Consider the following 15,814-nt stretch of genomic DNA (forward strand, 5'->3'; position numbering starts at 1 on the left):
ACAAAAATTACAACCAATGTGGGACTCATATTCTGGATGATGTCTTAACTTCAGAAAGAAGAAATAAGTAGGTTTCACAGAGAGGAAGATTCCATATGTACTGAATATGATGTATTTGTTGTTATATTTTCATTTTTCCCCTTCTGTTTCATGAAATAGTAGTAATTTTAAGATATAGGCATAACAGACATTTCAATAACATCTTCTCCTTCCTGAAAAACCTTAAGTCATGGTAAATATTGACATTAATCACTATCCTGCATGTCTCTACTAGAGAGAAGGACAGTCAACAGTTGACATGACTGTGATATTGAAAAGAGTAAATTGTAAAACTGAATACACATTGAATCTGAAGACAGGGAGATGTGAAAGGATAACAGCTCTGTACAATTAAAAAAAAAAATCTCATCATCTCTGTGGTCATGGCTAATATTCTATGGTTTTCTGGTTTGTTCTGTTGTTTGTTTTTTGTGTGGGTTTTAGGGGGTTATTTTTGGTTTTGGGGGGGTTCGGTTTTTTTGTTGTGGTTCTTGGTATTTTTTTTTTCTTTTTCTCTCAAGGAATCAAAGGAAAACTTATTTGGGTAGTTTAACGTGGACTTTAACAAAATTTCAGAAGTTTAGCTTTCCTGTCTATTTACTCTACTAAGGAAATATTTTCCACTTCAGCAGCAGATTAATCTAATTAAATTTATTTAATCCATTCTATATCCCTAAGGTACAAAACAACCACATTTTCATTTATTTACGGGTTATTTTCCCTAGATTCTGAAACTAGTGGCAAAAAATTGTAGTGGAATTAATTTTGAAGACACATCTGATTTATGTTATCCCTCGCAACAAAACCATACCCTTTCCATGGTTAAGGCTGCTTCCTTGATACCTCACATCTGCAAGGGAAAGTGGATACATTTTTTTCCTTTTTAAGGGAAAATGTTTTTTCCAGCAATTTCTCAGTTTTACATAATGAGATTATAAAAAACCCAAAAAACCCAAAAAAAAACCCCAACCCCAACGACCAAAAAACACAACCCCAAAACTAAAAATTGGAACTGTCATGAATATTTCCCTTTTGAAGACTTGCAATTTTTTGATGTCTTTCCCTGTCTAAAAGTTCATAATGTACTACAACCAAACTAATACTGATAAGAATTTTCTGTTACTTTTAGAAAAAAACCAAAATATGTGCTGAGTTACACTCTGAAACTGAGTTAACATCATGCCATTATAAATACTATTGCTTTGATTATTAACATGGGTAAATGCGGTTCATTTGAATGTCCCACTGCTTTTCCTCATATCATTTAGATAATGCTGTCTCCTGTTTCCTTCTTTTGCTGCAGATTGCCTGTAGAGAAGTGTGAAGCCAATTTAGATGTTAATTACCCTCAAATCATCCTAAAAAATAAATCAAAATACAGTGTTAAAATGTGTGGAGCTATTCTTTTTAAGTTTCCTAGCTAAGACGACTGCTTGAACTAAAAAGAGAAAACCTCTCTTCACTTGTGTGTTCCTATTTGCAGGTCTCCCAGAAAGTGCTATCCTTATGTTTCAACTAATCCAAAATTAACTGAATAAATTTAGAAGGCTTGAATTCTTTGTTACATCAATTCCAACTTTAGGTAATTTCAACAAGCACAATTGTTTTAATCCCCACAAAATTCTCTCCAATAATCAGCACAGAAGTGGGCATCCGTTTTGTGGTTCAGTTTATTACCCTTTGGGTGATGCTATATACCGGAAATCTTTGAATTTCAATATTGAAGGTGATGGTTGCATGGCTCTTGCTCATGGTACAACAAACTGGTGGCACTTGACTTAACTAATGGCTCTAGATGTGGACTGGAAACTCAAGTGCTTGCTTTGCTGACTCTCAGTATCTATCTAATACTTCTTTGGAATGAAGAAAAATTTCCCATTCACTCACAACTGTTTTCACTTTGGGCATATCGCGTATATTGAATTTCAGCTATAAACAATAGAGTTACAGCCACATTGTAATTCATGCACAAAATATTTGCATTTTTCATAAATATGCTTTAAATTTCATCTTGTGCACTTCAGTCAGGAGAGTATCTATATTCTCAGGATTTCATTTTAAACTAAAAATATACATTTTCATTTTTATACAACCAAGCTGTTTGCCCACACCAACATTCATGCTCAGATCAGCTGAAGTAATTAGTCAATTTACATCAAGCCCCTTATTTGTAGTTCATTTGTTTTAAAGGAATAGAATGGCTTTTTTTTTTTCAAATGTTTCTTGAGATATATTTTTTATAAAGTACCAATATTATTCTTCAAACCCATAAATGATTTTACAATAGCCCTTATTTGATGAAAAAGTGAAAAAAATGTTTCTTAAGTGAAATTAAATATTACATACTTCCACTGCTTTCCATGGAAAAAAAGCCCACTTATGTTTAAAAATACTGCACTTCAGTTACATCTTCACTTCTAGCCAACTTTCCTCTCAACGTGAACACTGATCGCAATTCACTTCAGATATTCTGAAGTGGAAAGTAATAACAAAAAAATACGTTCAGATCCCATTGGAGTTAATGACAGTTTACAGCGTTGTTGAAGTTAAGAAAACCTTTAGTTGGAAGCAATGACTGCGTTATTTTTCTGGCCTTTCAAAATGTGTCATTTGATGTTAATGATTTGCCTACTAACAGCAATGCTTTTGCATCTGTAAATTATAAAATAATCCTTGCTTTTAGAAGAATATAAACTAAAATACTGGAAAAACAAAGTATCATTTAAAGTTGCCATATTTTTTTGAATAGTTACTTGTCACTGCTAACAAGCATTCCTTCAACTATAAATTGACAATCACAAAGTAGAAATGAAATTGTCTTTTTCATCCAAATGGTCCTTTATAATTCTGTGAATTTAAAGGAAATACACAGTTTATCTTTTTTTTTTGCCTAATGCATACAAATATACTTCATTCAGATTATTTGCTGATTCACAGATGTACCTCACATACACTATCCTGTATCACTACTAAACTATTATACACTTGGCAAAGGCTCTCCTTTATCAACTCTCTTGTCCAGTTGCCAAAGATATAAGTAAATGAAATTCCTTTAATTTCACTGGAGCATAACTCCTGTGCCTGTTGGAAAGACCCACAGCAGCAGTTTCAGATGTGTGAACATTAAACTAAGATGCCAAATATATTTTGTGCTGTTGACAAGAAATAAATTAGAAACAAGAGTCCAGAGGTGTGAACCGGTACAGTTTGCACTTTAACAACATTTTTTCCTTAGTAGAAATTGTTTATAAAGTATATATTCTACAGTTTTAATCAAAATCTCTGAACAAATTCCCTCAGCTAGAAAAGCCAAAAAAAAAAAAGGAAATGTATATGGAAGAGATACTACATTTTTAAGGCTTGTCCAGCCCTTTTTACTCAGTCAGAGAGAGCTCCAAAGAACCCAAGAGGATCAAGTGGTTACTCATTCATGAGAAATTTGCAGAATCAGGGCTTCCCTGATAAGCAACATTTACTCAAAGCTTTAACTTAAAAACATTTGCAGAATTTCACTACAGGGAAGTAGGAAGAGAGTCCTATTTTACTTTATTTATATATATTTCAAAAAGGGTGTAAGAGGATGTATGTGTGCATATTTAATTTCATGCCACCAGCTCTTTCATTGACTTTGTATGCTTTCTTACAACAAATAGATGTTACCTGAGTAAAAACAGGCGTCCAAATAATTCAGTGATGAGCATATTCCCTCCTTCACTAAATTTACAAGGGAAAAAAATACCTATTTCCTGGGTTAGCCATCTTACCAGATTTCTCCCCTTGGGGTGCTAAGGAAGGGAAGACGCGGAGCAGAGCTGAATAGAAGTTGTGGCTAGTGTGCTGACACGTCAGTGAGGTGGCCTTGGGATCCTGTCCTTTCCAGCAATTAGATTAGTGGGTTTGGATTGGAAACTCTGCAGAGGTGATGTGCCTGCTAGAGCCACTTTTTAGGAAGTAATTTTGTTATCATTTCTCTCCCTGTCTACAATAAAGTAAGATAAGGAGAAGGACTCAATACAAACAGTCATCTCCATTTTCTGCAGTCTCAGGACTATGCCTAATCAGTATTGTCAGTCTTAGGCACACACAAACACTGAGACTGGCTTAAACTGAAACACACTACAGAAAAGTCCAAGACAAGAATTTTGTTTTTCTTGCCTTCAGTTTGATTTTACACTGGCAAGTCTTTCTCTGAAGACAAATGTTTCTTCAAACAAAAGCTGAGACTCTTTCCACTTAACAAGTAGACTCAGAAACATGGCTTTAAAGGTGAAAAAAATTACCACTAAATGGGTATCACAGGAGTGGCAACAGGTATAATTCTTGTGCAGTAGTATTTCTAAATGTCTTTGAATATTCCAGAGAGAAAGATGTCATGCATACATTTCAACATTTCTAGAAAGCTACTTTCACACAGCACATCTAAAGTTGTTTTTAGAAGCAGTAAAAGGTTCATCCTGTTTCAGTCCACTGAGCAATATTTCCAAAACAGAGGATGCAAAACACAAAGGACATGTCACTTTATGTTCTTATTCCCATACTTGAACTAGTGAAGATCTTCATATGTATTTACGGGGTTTATCAAACAATAATTTTGGTTTACATACACCTGCCACTTGTTTTTGAACATCTCAGCTAGTGTTTTTTTCCAGTGCACCATGAACCCTGTCCAGGATGATATCCACTCTAGCTAAAATACCGAGGTGTGTGGTGATAGTTCTCAATACATGCTACGACAGTCAGCAAAATCAGCCATAAGGAGCAGCTATCCTCGACCCTAGCTGTGCTCCAGCGTAACAGTGACTGGAAAGCAGGAGTGCTGGGCATGTCACCCCCTGACGGAGGAGGCAACACTCCTGTGTACCCTTAGAATTCTCCTTTCATAATGGTGAAGAAGCAGCAATGGTCTACAGCTCAGACTTCTGTTCTTTTAAACCAACATTTTTTTAGTTACTGTATATTGTTTGAGCCAAGCCACCAAAAAAGCAGTAAACACTGGAATAGCAGCAGACTCTTCTGGATGAGGATCACAGATAGGTAAGCAAAGACTATCTTAACCTGAGGCAAGAGCACCAAATAGACTCACTATCACAAGGGCTTCTCTGCTGGAGAGCCAGCGCTTTTTCTGTGATGCACAGCCTCCAATATCATATTGCTATTTTCAGAAGAAGAGGGTTTGACTTATTTAAAAATTTAAAAAAGATAATTAAAACATATTTTTCTTGTACTTTCCTATGCAAATTCAGTAAAAGATCACCACAACAGAAAGTGCTATTACCTGAAGCGCACTGAGCCTAAAGAATACATTCTGAAAAGCTATAGATAGGTACACTTAGGAAGGGATGAGGCAGTGGTTCTTACTTAGTGCTCTCCCCTGGTATTTAAAGGCTTGTTTACATTGTGTCACAGTAAAGCAACCTTGAAGTGACCCAAGTTCATAATTGTACCATTTCAAGCATGCTTTACATTCCCAGAACTAACCAGTGTAAAGGGTGTGTAGAGCAAATGAGAACTGAAGCCCACAGTTCTTCAGTATTATGGCTTTACATTTCTTGTTCCTTCTATTTTTGAAATACAACACGTAGTATTATAAATAGTTATATCTGCATATTACAAGCAATTACTGGGCAAAGTGCTTTTCTTTGTCAAAGTCAGTGGCAAAACTTACATTATCATCATAGCAAACAAGCTGAGATCAGATCACTGTATACACAGTGAAAGCGAAGCATGCTGTAAAAAAAGAAGATGGAAACCACATTAATTGCCAACATGTGTTCTTAAAAAAAAAAAAAAAGCACAACTCAGAGATTCATATTAATATAATGAAACCTGACTTTCCTTTAAAGAACATATTAAAATCTTTACACGTCAATCCTTGGCACTAAAATTTGGTAAAACACTTATCTCAGCTATAATCCTTACTTAGTCCAATGTCATGGACTCTCTAAGGCTTATTGTCATGTTACTGAAACATGCACATTGCCCAGAACCTTACGGCATCTTTCTGCACCAGTCAATTGACTGCAAAGAAGTTGCCATGACACAAGCTACCTGTGCCCTTATCTAATTTTACTAGGAAGGTTTTACAGTTCCTGAGCAGCCTAAGACTGTTGCCTGACTCTGCTGCGCCAGGGGAAGATATCTCCAGCATCAGAGTGCAGTTCTTCAGTCTCTACAGACTTTATTTAAGGTATAAATTATAACTTTCAGGGCTATACTTGAATTGCAGATGGTAAAGATGACTTTGCATCTATCTCACTGGTTTGAAAACAGTGCTTCACTCAGAAGGTTTGTAGCCCATTAAGAGTATGATTTTCTTTGTATTATCCCCTCCTGTGCAGTACTAATTTCATTTTAACACTATGATTTGAACACCACACATACAATTAGCTTTTATCAAGAATGAAAGCTATCTCTCTCAAGGTCAAATTATACAAAGTCTATGAAGCAGGGTGAACCAATGGTTTCAGACCAAGTAAAACTAACCAAAGTTCTATTGTTTCAGGTTTTTCTTTTCCTTATTCTAAGAAAAGCCTCATTTGAGCCAGTCTAGAAATTTAACACATTAAAGAAAACCAAAACAAAACCAAACCAAAACAGACCATTTTTCTTCTATTAATGTCATTACTTCACACATACCGAAATTTAGTTTTAGCCAAATTAACAACAGCTATCTACATAAATAATTAGAAACTATAAGGAAACACTGTTTTAGAATTTCACCAAAGATCTCTCAGTTAGTTCAGGAAAATTAAACAGGAGTGATGTAACTAATGTGGCATAAAGCATTCTAGGAGAATATTGAGGGAGTTTTAGGTTTTTTTAAACATTCACTAAAACAAAAGTTCAGGTAAACCCGTACCTGTAGTGACAGCAGACCTCTTTGGCTTATTCAGTTTGTCAGTTATTCACTCATCTAGAGGAGTAAAGACAGCTTTCCATGAAAGAATGTCTTTTAATTTCTTATTTTAGAAACCACTAAGTTCATAAATTACAACTGTGGTTCTAGAAAACATTCATTTGTGTATACATCATCCTACAGTGTTTAAATTTTCCTGAATGAACTGTGTGTCATCTCCACTTTTAATGTTTGTCATATATCACATCTTACATATGGCCCAGCAAGCTGAAAGGCTTGATCACCATATCTGAGACTTGATACTTGTAATTAAATTTTAAATATGTCGCTAACCTTGATGTCATCATCCCGAGAAAGGAGAGCATGTGCATAAGGTAAAAATTCCTATGGATAAATTCAGTACCTCAGTAGATTTGAAGAGAGAAGGAAAAATCTTTCTAAGGCCAAGAGATGTGGTTCAGAAAATTAGGTCTTCAGTAGACACAACGGATTCAAAGGCAAATATGATGCGGGAGAGCCAAGACAAATCTGAGGCAAATACAATCTGGGATTTTTTGGAATAAAGTTAAAATAAAGTTGTTTGGTATCTGTGAAGTAAAGAAGATTTTAGGAGAGGATAGTGGGGGAGGAAGGGAAAAGAGTTGGGGGGGGGAGGGAGAGAAAAGGTAGCGTGCATAAAGCAGGGATATTAGTAGGAGGAAGGAAATGGGAGATTACAATGGACAGTAAACCCAGACTGGATCAGTTTTATTAGATGTCTGCCTCTACAGCACACTTACTTAAAAAAGCACCTACCTAACTGTAGATGCATTTATGTTTTGAAGGAAAGCTTTGTAAATAAATGAAAAGTCTCTCTGAAACCAGGGAATAAAGAATGTCATCTGTCACCCATCCTTAGAAAGCATTTTTGTCTTAGGGATAAATGACAGAGTGAGTGTTGTAGCATCCTCTGAATTAACAGGTTTTAATTACTTCCAGTTTAGGTGGATAGGAATAGAGAGAGGATTTTTCGCTTCGCTCCCAAAGTTCCTACCACCTTTGGCTAAAAGAGACCAGCTGGGAATTAATGATTGGTCCTCTTCAACATCTTTGTCGGCGACATGGACAGTGGGATTGAGCGCGCCCTCAGCAAGTTTGCTGACGACACCAAGCTGTGTGGTTCGGTTGATACGCTGGAGGGAAGGGATGCCATCCAGAGGGACCTTGACACGCTTGTGAGGTGGGCCAATGCCAACCTCATGAAGTTTAACCAAGCCAAGTGTAAGGTCCTACACCTGGGTCGGGGCAATCCCAGGCACTGCTACAGGTTGGGCAGAGAAGAGATTCAGAGCAGCCCTGCAGAAAAGGACTTGGGGGTGTTGGCTGACGAGAAGCTTAACATGAGCCGGCAGTGAGCGCTCGCAGCCCAGAAAGCCAACCGTATCCTGGGCTGCATCAAAAGAAGCGTGACCAGCAGGTCGAAGGAGGTGATCCTGCCCCTCTACTCTGCTCTCGTGAGACCTCACTTGGAGTACTGCGTACAGTTCTGGTGTCCTCAACATAAAAAGGACATGGAGCTGTTGGAGCGAGTCCAGAGGAGGGCCATGAGGATGATAAGAGTGCTGGAGCACCTCCCTTTTGAAGACAGGCTGAGAAAGAGGGCTGTTCAGCCTGGAGAAGAGAAGGCTGCGTGGAGACCTCAGAGCAGCCTTCCAGTATCTGAAGGGGGCCTACAAGGATGCTGGGGAGGGACTCTTCCTTAGGGACTGTAGTGGTAGGACAAGGGGTAATGGCTTCAAACCTAAACAAGGGAAGTTTAGATTAGATATAAGGAAAAAGTTCTTTACAGTGAGGGTGGTGAAGCACTGGAATGGGTTGCCCAAGGAGGTTGTAGATGCTCCATCCCTGACAGTGTTCAAAGCCAGGTTGGACAGAGCCTTGGGCCACATGGTTTAGTGCAAGGTGTCCCTGCCCATGGCCAGGGGGGTTAGAACTAGATGATCCTAAGGTCCTTTCCAACCCTTACTATTCTATGATTCTATGATTCTGTATTACTGAGTTTACTGAGACACAGGTTTTCCTACACTTCTGGTTATATTTTAAACCATACAGTAATTCTGGCTATTATTATTTATGTGTAGAGTACCTTTGTTTGATCCAAGTCAGTTTCAAGATTCCTTCACTTCATGTCAGCTACAGCAAAGTCAGTTGTGTCTATGCCTCCTTATCCACGTTTAAAACCATATCAATTGCCCAAATAAACAAGATAAAGCAGAAGTACTAAATCTCCAGTCAATGGGGGTCATACCTAGACATGTTTTAGAGACTCACTTGTCATAACTGGAACTGAAATTTTGTTTTGTGGCAAATGTCAATGCCTGTTTTCATACTGCAAGGAAATGAATGTTAAATTCAAACTTAAACCTGCTAATAAAAACAACCGGGGATCAGGCAGCATGAAATGCAGGTATTTGCCAGTGAATCACTAAGCACTGAAACTATTTAGCACATCTTGGTATAAGCATCCAATTTTTGTCCTACTTCTCCTGACAAAAGGAGCCATTCATTTGATGGTACTCTTTCTTATGCTACCTCATGTAAAAAGATGCTAGAGTTGTAGTTTCAACCATTTGGGAGAACGGCTGTGCAAGTAACTTTAAACCAGCTGAAGCATCCTCTCATGCTTGTTCTTTCCTGCTGGGCTAATACAGTTCCCTCCACAGCAAATTGGATCAGCAAATGCATCTGGCTGAGAAATATTCTTTTGCAATATTTTATAAATTTTTTTTTTGAAGAAGAAGAAGGAAGGGGAGGCAAGTGGAGGAAAACATAAGTGAACGTTGCCAGTAATGCTCCCAGAAAAAGGGTGTTTAGCTTGATTTCAGAGTGAGTATTCCCAGTTTTCTAAATTAATATTTAAATATTACACTGTTACAAGTGTAAATCTCATTCTAGTTACTGCAGAACCACATCTAACACCTAATCAGACAAACAAGTAAAAAAATTTAAATGAAGCAGAGTTATGCACTACATGAATGCAGACAACACCTTCTACCTGTTACCCATAAAAATCAGCACCATCAATTTCCAGTGTATTAGGAGCTTCCTAGCTTCTGTTTCCCCTCCCTGATGCTTTGAAATAAACCCTGAATTCCTATAGATGAATAACTACTTAAAGGTCGCAGGAAGAGTCTGCAAAGCTGAATTAGAACGATCTTTATGTGCCAAAACAGAGGCCTATACTGATGCTCCAGATTTGGTTTTGTAAATATCGTAACAGCTCTGATAGTTTCTTCTTTCAAGCATCCTTTTAATATATTATTTCCAAATTACTGTCGATTTGCCTCCTGTCTTTTGTAAGGATAAAATATCTGCAACTTCCAGAGGCAGAAAGAGTTGGGAAAACATAAAATGAGACAACCAGTACTAACTATGTTTCAAGATTATTTTAATTTTTCATTTCATCTTTACTTTCTTCCAGCCTCAGAAGAAGAATGGCCATAGGATAACATACATTTATTAACTATTTATTAACTATTTGCACCATTGCTCTGGCAAAAGTCAGTGCATACAACAGAAGTATTCAATGAAGTAATGGTTGTTTTGAGATTTTAAGTAATCTAGGTAAAGCTAGGATCAAGAGCTTGGAGATTTCCCCTTTTACACACAGAAGAATATGCTGATATATCCATGATTTTTTTTTTTTAAATTCTTATTATGGAAAGGATTTTTGAGCATCTGTTTTGTTTAGAAGGAGCAGCTAAAAGTGAACAATTTAGCAGTAATTATGTGCAATGTTTTTGGGGTACAGTGAATTTTCAGCAGGGAAACACCTCCCAGGTTTCGCCATTGGCTCAAACACTGAGAAAAAGTATATATGAAAAACCCTGCTGTTCCGTGAGACACACCATACATAAATTACATATGTGAGTAAGACTGATCTGTAAAGCCCAAATCTATGGTCTACTCTGCTGGATATAAGCATCAGTTGATTACAGTTGCATCCAAAAGCCCAAAAGGGACTGGGTCCCTGTAGGTCTATGCACAGTGTAAATTCATAATACAAAGCACATACTATGAAGCACAAGCTGAATTGCTCACCAAGTCCAAATCAGTTAGCTTTTATAAAACATTATGAAGTGTGTACTTGGAGGTGGAACAGCATACCCAGAGTTAAAGTGGAAGAAATTAAGAGAATGAGACCACATAGATGCACTGTGATCTGCCATGGGCCATTCCTAAACTAGCAGCAGGCCTCTCTTTCTGCACAGGGTCCTCACTGCTGTATTCATCCCTGTTAATCGTAACTTCCCTGCTGATTCTATGAAGTGAATCCCAACACTTTGCAGCCCTGCCTGATAGCCCTGCATCATCTTATTCTCTCGCTTGTGATTCATCACTGGGCATGCAGGCTATCAGCCACTGCATGAATTTCACGTTCTGTTTAAAGATAAAATATTTAGATTTTGTTCTATGCTTTTCCAGTGTGGCAATTCCTTCCCACGTTGGAAAGCCAACAGCTAAGTTTTATTTCACCTTACCCTGTGAAGGAAACGTAGCATGCATGTTACCCACTAGAATACACATCTGCAATAGCAATATATAATATTTCATTAAGTGCAAAATAACGGGTCCTGTTTTACTCTTAGTTAATGCATGCAGTGAAGATTCTGTTCTACCTATACTGAAGATAAATAGTGCAAATGTGTTTTGGGAAATACCATACTTTAGACATATGTGTTCTTTTGTACATTTGCTTCCTTTTACATATGCCTGAGCTGAGCTCCCTGAAAGCTGTTGTGTACTTACCCAGTCAGTCAACAAGAATGATGAAATATGACTTATGTGATTAACCACAAGTATGCACTATGGTTTAAATTCAGAATATTCATGATCAATCAAAGCAGTAAATTATATCTGGGAAAAGCTGTTAATAAAAAATATTTAAAGAGATGAACTGAAGGAAATGATGATCTGTTTGTGGTTATTCCATAAGTAGAAAAGAGGGACTAAAACCATTCAATATACTACTCCTGCCGGATTATTTGCTCTGCTTCATTGAACACCCATAAGCACATTCAACTATTAAATTAGCACGGCTAAGTTGTGCTATTTGTGTTGGCTATTTTTATACACAGCAGGCAATAATCATTGCTTAATGAGAGACTAGGCTTTAACACCAGGTGTGATTTTGTCGTTACAAGATCTATTTTTCTACTTTCCATAGTTTTCATCCAAACCAGTTTTCATCTCCACCCGTACTGCCTATTTCTGTCTGGAGGGTTGCATGTCAAATGCTGATTCCAAGCTCAGCATGGTGCACGGTATTTGATTTGCACTGATTGTCATAAATTGTAACACACTGTTCCATGAAGATGTGCAACAAAACTGTGATTTTTGTTATGTTCCTTGCATTACAGATCACTTCTAATTTGCAGCCTTTTCTGTTATACTTCAGTTGATTCCTTTACAAAGAAAAGCAAAGCTGTGTTTAAAATGTTGGTTTCTCAAAAATACACCTGTAATAATGAAATGTATTCACAGTATTTATCATCAGAACACTACACAAGAGAAGCAAATATTTTTTCCTATTCTGATGACAAATGTTCAGCATATAAAGAGCTTAATTACATGCTATAAATGGCTGACTTTCTGCTTTGCTATTCAGCTATTCAACCAGAAAGAACGTTGTAAAATCTTAGAATAAAAATCAAGGAAGAAAAAATATAATTTCTGCACACTTTACAAGAGAAAACCCAGTTTTGAGAGAGTTGCAGATGGACATAAACTCCCGCTACAGGCATTTTTGGACAAAAGACAATTAAACAAACAAAACTACAGGACTGTGTTTGCCAGATTTTTTTTTTAGACTTAATGAACTTAAGTACAACCAGATCAAGCAAACCCATACATTCTTTCTCCCAACAAACAAAACACAAGCAGATCCAGTTCCTTTCATGTGAGATTTTTAGTCCAACCTGGAGCAATTACAGAGCTGTAAGTAATGACTTTTACAAAATCCCATTATCAAAGATAAATAAGCAGCAAATTGGGAATAGCATTTTACCTGTAGGTTACAACTTTCACAGTGGTCTAGATTGACTGTTCTGTAAAATTGACATGAGTCTTAAATGTGTAAAATAGATCTAAATTTTTTTGTTAATATATCTGAATTGAAAATATCAGTCAGGAACCTAAAGACAAAAGCAGGCAAGTACTTGGGAATACCCTCATACATAATTTCTCTTAATTTGGGGAACACCAGAGGATAACTTGGACTGCAAATAGGGAACTTCAGAAATGTAGAAAACAGAGTTCCAAAACGTGTGACCTGAATGTTTGAAAACACTACATTAAAAAAATCAAATATAGTTTAAACTAGCAGTTTCTGTGCTTTATCTCAGTTTCCATCTTTATCTTTTAGAGAATAATATCACTTGACTAGTGCAAGGCAATAGGATGCAGAGTGTTCAGATTTTTGTATGTCCTGTCAATCTCACAAACATCATGGAAATGCTAAAGAAAACAGAATTAGAATTTTCTGTCTGCAATGGACAAAAGAGGTTTTTTGTTGTTGGTTTTGTTTTGTTTCTTTAAAGCAACATTTATTACTATAAAAAATTCAGTAATTCTCCTGGCCTCCTGCAGTCAGCTTGAGATTACTGACAACCTTAGAAATATGAGAAAACTTACAAATAGTGCTGTAATTATTTTATCCAAAACTTAAGCAGATTGGTTAGGAGGCAGGCTGCTAAGTATGACTGTGGTTTTCTAAATAGACTTTGCGAGATCTGATGGTACAGAAGCCCCAAGTTCTGAATTTGAATTCCCTGGTAACAATTTGGTATCATTCTGCTCTAATAACCTTTCTAATCTAATGGAAAGTAGATGGTCTCTGTTCCAGTTAACATCAGAGTCCATACCTGAATAAGTATTTTTCCTAGTTTACCAATATAGAGCAAGACAAAGTACTACACCAGTACTACATCAGGAAACCTCAACTCTGTCAATTCTCTTCAAGAACATGCTCTAGTTTACTCTCATAAGCACTGTGGATTCATCTTTTTATTGCACATACCTCATAAAAGTGATGTGAAATTAGTAATTATCATCCCCGTAGCTCTTAAACCCCATAGCGAGCTATGGAGAAATACTATGAAGGGTCATTTAAATTAACTGTTTTATGCGACCAAAATTTCACAGCATTCAGAAACAGCAAGTAGAAACAACATATCAGGTCAGAAAGAGAGAAGTAATCATATGACTGAAAAATATTTGCTACATGACATTGCAGCATAAATGCTCCTATTCTATCCCCACGACCACACTTTTAAAATTTGTTTTTACCTCCTAAGTCTTCAGGAAACCCCAGAATTTCTGTAGAAGTACTCATTTACTGCATACAATTTGCACCAGATGGGGGAAAAAGGAACGTATTTGCTTTTTCCCAGCAGCATACATCATTAAAATCTTTGTGCCATGCTAATAGCACACAGTCACTCACCCAGATAATTGTCACTACTATAAAAAAAGAAAGTGATCCAACAGTACCTGCAACATGGACCACTACACACCCTGCTGTACATGGCTTCTTCAGATCAGTCTGTTCTCCAGCTGAAATGTACAAGTAAAGTCATGTTTGTTAAGGAAATGGTAATATTTCTCCTACATATTGATGTCTGTTCTTGTGCAGCCCACAGCAATATATGAATATAGCCCCTTTTGACAAATGGTAGTTTAATGCATAAAGGATTGGTCTCTACAAAGCTTCCACCCATTCATCTGAATTGTACGTATGGCTTATTGACAATGTCTTCTACTGCTGTGCAAAAATCACCCAGACGCTAGCGAAGAAACATAGGTGTGACACAAATAACGCATCTCTTCGGCAACATATTATGGATCTCCATGGAGCTGTGAAAATTAAAACAAAGACAATAACAAATCTTCACTTTTAATTGTATGCGTTCTTTCAGGTCTGCAGAAAGAAATGACTAATCAGAAGCAACTCATCACCTGACTTAAGTTTGATTTATGGGGCACTTTGTTGTTGTTTTTATATATATATATATATATATATATATATATTTTTCTGTCCAGAGAGATGTTGAAATCTCTTTCCTTAGAGGTCTTTGAGGCTCAGCTAGACATAGCCACAACTGAGCCAATCTACCACCAGTGACAGTCCTGCACTGAGCATATGGTTGGACCTTCATAGGTCCCTTCCAGCCAACACTTCTGCGATTCTACGTTATTAAATCAGATTCATCTATGCTCTCTTTTCTAGTGCTGCATAATTTTCCTGTCTAAACATCCTTGTCCATACTAAGATTTCTCTTTTCATGCTTGTCAAGGCCACCCTTGTACAAACTTAAAGATACTCCCAATCCTTCTTTCACCAGCTGCTTGATCCTGGCCTGACTCAAACACAAGCACTTCCCTCAGAAATTAAGCAGAGTTGATGGCTGGACCTCTAATGCTGATCACTGCTTAAACCCAACTGCCAACTCAGTCTTACTTCTTTCTTATTAATATAGTTGTAGTATCAATTATGCATATCTGGATACGTGTCCCCCTATGCGTGGGATGCACAGGTGCAGTACCAGGTGCTGTACAAACACCCAACAAAAAGATGGTTCTTTGGCAGAATTTCCCAGAAATTCCTTGAGTATGAGATTTCTTAAGAAAAAAAAAAAAAAAAAAGGCCAAAACAAAAAAGATTGCATCACCTATTTCTGACAACAGTTATTTACCGAGCTGCCCTGAGTAGCAGCATTGCAAAAGTTGAGGGAGGGACAAAAAACCACATAAGCTTAAGGAATTTTCTCTTTTTTTAAAGACAAACTCAGCAGAGAGAGAAGGGAACTGTAACAAAAGTGAGTTAATGCACAATAGCCAGGCTGTTCTGACCTTTAGAAGCTCAGAGTATTTAAAGTGTTG

This window comes from Strigops habroptila, chromosome 2 (assembly GCF_004027225.2).
Source record: "Strigops habroptila isolate Jane chromosome 2, bStrHab1.2.pri, whole genome shotgun sequence".
Lineage (NCBI taxonomy): Eukaryota > Metazoa > Chordata > Aves > Psittaciformes > Psittacidae > Strigops > Strigops habroptila.